The following is a 4,877-nucleotide window of genomic DNA, read 5'->3' on the forward strand; positions in this document are numbered from 1 at the left end:
TATTTTTTCTCTCTCTCAGGTTCGTTGCTCATCCCGTTTCTCTGACTTTCATTTTTTCTCTAATTTGTTGCCACCCTCACTTGTCCATTTCTTTTGGTACTTTTTTCATTTCTTTCACATTTTTCACTGGCTACACTTTTTTTACTCTCGTTATTTTTATGACATTTTTCTGTTTTTATTTTCTTAACTGTTATATGCCTTTATTTTTCGTGTTAACATTGGTTTTTTTTTTATTAAGAACTCCGTATTCTGTGGAGTTCTTATTGGTACTGTTGATATTATTGTTTTTTTTTTTTGGGGGGGAGGGGGGAAGATAAAGGCTGGCATTCCAAGACCGTTCGAGACTGAGACTTGAAATTTCCAGGAGTGATGTAGCCTGTCATGGGTGCAGGCTACTTGTGGCACTAATTTTTTCCCTAACACAAGCGCCTTCTTCTGTTATTTTTTTCAGTTTTTGCTCCCCTGTGCAGCAAAAACCTGGGTATTGATACTGAGATCAAGCAGATACTTTTTGAGATATGGAGGAAATTCAAAATGGCCGCCTTTTGCCTGAAGGTGCTAAATCGGAAAGTATTTGGCCGATTTCGACCAAACTCGGTGGAAATGTAGTGGGTCATGAGTGAGCATGGTTTGCATAGCATGAAATGACCTTGATTCAAGGTCACAGGGCAAAATCCTTAAAAAATTTTGAGTCATACCAGAAGTCCTCTAATATTAGGCCTACAGTGATAAAGTATTTTCATCTGGAATGTGGAGTTCTTTGAATGTTGCTGCAGCAATTTCAGAATTCTAGTTATTATTATTATTATTATTATTATTATTATTATTATTATTATTGGTAATAATAATAATAATAATAATAATAATAATAATAGTAATTATTATTATTATTATTATTATTATTATTATTTCTGTTTGCTTGTTTTTGTGGTCTCTTGTTGTTCCTTTAAAGTTATTTTAACATTTCCATTTTTATCACTGAATATTTCTCTCTCTCTCTCTCTCTCTCTCTCTCTCTCTCTCTCTCATGTTGCACTTCTTTCTCTCGGCCGTGTATCTCCGCATTCTCCTCTTCTTTCTTCTCTTATCCTGTCATACTTCCTTTATTCTCCCATTCTTCATCCTTTAGCCATCTCTTCCAAATTTTCTCTTGTTTTCAATCATTTTCCTTCCTCACCGTAGTCTGCCTTCATTCTTCTTCCTTCCCGTCCTTCCCTCCATCCTACCTTCCCCATTTCTTCCTTTCCGTCCTTTCCTCCAACCTTCCTTTCCTCCAACCTTCCTTTCCCCACTTCTTCCTTCCCGTCCTTCCCTCCATCCTTCTTTCCCCTCTTCTTCCTTCCCGTCCTTCCTTCCATCCTTCCTTCCATCCTTCCTTCCCCTCTTCTTCCTTCCCGTCCTTCCCTCCATCCTTCCATCCCTTCTTCTTCCTTCCCGTCCTTCCTTCCATCCTTCCTTCCCCTCTTTTTCCGTCCCCTCTTCTTCCTTCCCGTCCTTCCCTCCATCTTTCCTTCCCGTCCTTCCCTCCATCTTTCCTTCCCGTCCTTCCCTCCATCTTTCCTTCCCGTCCTTCCCTCCATCCTTCCTTCCCCTCTTCCTTCTCCTTTTTCTTTCCTTCCTTCCCTTCCGTCTGCTCTCTCATTCCTTTCCTTTGTTATCTGTCCTTCCTTCATTCCCTACCTTCATTTTTTCTTTCCTCTCGTAAATATATATATCTTTCTCTTCCTTCCTCTCGTCTTTACCACTTCTCCTTTCCTCGTTTATTTCCTATCGTCTTTCGTTCTTCTCTTCCTAATGGTCTTTATTTTACACTCCAGTCATCCCCTCATTTCTTCCTTCTTCCGTTTTCTTTCTTTCCTCCTTTCCTTCCTTCCTTCCTTCCTTCCCTTTATCGTTTGGTCTCCTTCCTTCCTTTCTTCTTTTGATTTCTTTCCTTCCTTCCTTCTCTCGTTTTCTTTCTTTCCTTCCTTTTTTTTTTTTTTGCTTTCCTTCCTTCCTTCCTTCTTTCATTGTCTTTCCTTCCAATCTTCGTTTTCTTTGCTTCATTCTCTCGTTTTCTTTCCTTCCCTCATTCCTTTTTTTTTTTTTCCTTTCTTCCTTCTTTCATTCTTTTCTTCCTTCCTTCCTTCCTTCCTTCCGTCCTTCCTTCTGTAATTGTCTTTCCTTCCTTCCTTCGTTTTCTTTCCTTCCTTCCTTCTTTCTTGTGTTTCCCTTCCATCCACCCTAATGAACTTTATTTGTCACTTTCCTCAGCTCTTCCCTTCTACCTTGATTCTTTCTCATCATCCTTCCTTCCTTCCGTCCTTTATTCCTCCCTTCGTACCTTCTTTCTTCTTTCATCATTCATTCATTTATAATTCATTTTTTCCTTCCTTCCTTCCGTCACTCATTCATTCATCCTCTCCTTCCTTTTCTCCTTCCTTCCTTCCTTCCCTCCCTCCCTCCCTCCCTCCCTCCCTCTCTCTCTTAATTTCTCTCCCCTCTCCCCATAGCATACCCTACCAGGAGGGATTAGATACCTCATTACTAAAACGTAGTGGGGATTATTCTCTCTCTCTCTCTCTCTCTCTCTCTCTCTCTCTCATTTTCCCATTCCACAGCTTCTGTCAGGGTGAACTTTGCGCGTCCTTTTTCCAGGAAGAGGAAGAGAAGAAGAAAAATAATGATGATGATGTGAAGGAGGAGGAAGAGTAGAAGGAAAATGAGGAGGAGGAGAAGGAAAACAAGAAGAATGGAGGAAAATGATGATGAGGAAGAGGCAGTAGTTCTAACCGAAAGCGTTCTAGTAACCGGGAGCTTTACAGTAAACCTTTAGGGCAAACTATAGTATTGTTACAGATATCTATTGGGGGTAACTATGGTATTATTTAGTTTTGCTCTGACCCTCAACGTTTCATTGAGTTTCGTGCTGTGGAGTGAGGTTGCTGTTTTGCCTTGCTTGTTTCTCTCCCTCTTCCTCTCCCTCGTCCTTAATTCCCCTTCTCCCTTTCCTCTTGCCCTTTCTTCTCACTCGCACTGTCCCACCCCTCCTCTTTTTCTTTCTCTTTGTCTTTCTCCTCCTCCCTTTCTCTCTCTCTCCTATCACTCTCATTCCTTCATCATCCCATCTTACTTCTTCTTACATTCATTTGCATCTCTCTCTCTCTCTCTCTCTCTCTCTCTGTACGTTTTTCTCTTTCTTTCCTCACAATTTTTCATCCTCTCTCCCATCCTCAACTCTTCTTCCCCCCTTCTTCCCTCTCCCACTCTTCTCGCACGCTCCTCGTCCCAGCACTTCTTCCTCTCATTTTCCTTTTTCCACTCGTCTTCTCTCCTACTTTCCTCTGATTTGTTTTCTTATACTTTTCTTATACACTTATGCTCTTCTTGTTTACCTGTAGTTAGTAAGTCCTTCTAGTAATGATAAGGCAGGGTTAGTCGGAAAGGACAGTAGGGTTTTTGTGGTGTTCGTATTTATGTAACTCCCTTTCTCACTCTGCACTCCTTTTTTTTTTCCTACCTCTTCCCTTCTCTCCATCTCTCTTTTACTACTCTCCCCCCTTCATCTCCCTTTCCCCTTCTCCTCACCTCCCTCTTACTCTCCTTCCCCCTCCCCCCCATCTTCCTCTCCCTTCCGCATTCTCTCCCTTCCAGTTTCTTGTCGTAATCTCAAGACTCTTACAACAGATACCATAGTCTTACCCTACTCAGTAAGAAATAATGATTGCTATTGTGTGGCGTCCTTGCATTCCTTTATCATATCTTATCATTGCTTTATCATATCTCTCCTCCCTCGTCTCTCTCTTTCCTTCAGTTTCTCACATTCTTCTTCCCATCTTTCTCCTCTTCCTTTTGTATCCCTCCTCCCTTTCCTCATCTCCCTCTCTCACCTTCGATTTCTTACAATCTTCCTTTCCTTTGCCCTTTATATCCCCTCCTTTCTCTTTTCTCTTTCCCACTTTCTCACACGCCTTCCCTCCTTCTCACATTCCTTTCCTCCTTCACTCCGTCCATCTCTCCTTCCCTCTTGCCCTCACTTCATCCATCCTTCTCACACTCCTTCCCTCCTTCCATCTCTCCTTCCTCCCTCCTCTCACTTCTTCCCTCCTTCCTTCCCTCTCTCACTTCTTCCTTCCTTCCCTCACTCCTTTCCTCCTTCTCTCCCTCCTCCCCTCAGTGGTCCTCAAAGGCCTTAATCCCGGGGCTCAGGAAAATAAGAAATCCATGTAAATGTAATCGCTGGAAATGTAAGTTAAGAAGGAAGGGTAATCCTGATTGGAGGAGAGAGAGAGAGAGAGAGGGGGGAGAGGTGGGAGGAGAAAGGAAAGGGGAATTTAGGAGAAAAGTGTGAAAATGGAATGAAGTTTGCAACAAAAGAATAGAAGACTGAGGAATTGGAGAGAGAGAGAGAGAGAGAGAGAGAGAGAGAGAGAGAGAGAGAGGACATGAAAGAGGGAAAGAGCCGTGAGGGGGTGTGGGGTGAATTATGGGAGGCAGGGAGAAGACTGGTTAATGGTGATTGTGATGGTAATTGAGTGGTGGTGGTAGGTGTGCTGGCAGAGTGGTGGTGGTGGTGGTAGGAGGTGGGGTGCTTGTGGTTGGTATGATGGTGGTAGTGGTGGTGATGGTGGTGGTGGTGGTGGTGGTAGGGCTAGGTTTGATGATGATGACGATGATGATGATGATGATTCTGGTTGTGGGAAGGTTTTGATGGTGGTGTTTGTGGTAGTCTTGATTGTTCTGGTGGTGACAGTGGTGGTGGTTGTCGTTGAGGTGGTGTGGTGGTGGTTGTCGTTGAGGTGGTGTGGTGGTGGTTGTCGTTGAGGTGGTGTGGTGGTGGTAGTTGTGGTAAAAAATATGATGGTGGTGGTATTGATGCGGCAGTTGTGGTAATGGTG

The sequence above is a fragment of the Coenobita brevimanus genome, chromosome 65 (assembly GCF_032717465.1).
Source record: "Coenobita brevimanus isolate Jiangsu-jjx chromosome 65, ASM3271746v2, whole genome shotgun sequence".
NCBI classification, from domain to species: Eukaryota; Metazoa; Arthropoda; class Malacostraca; order Decapoda; family Coenobitidae; genus Coenobita; species Coenobita brevimanus.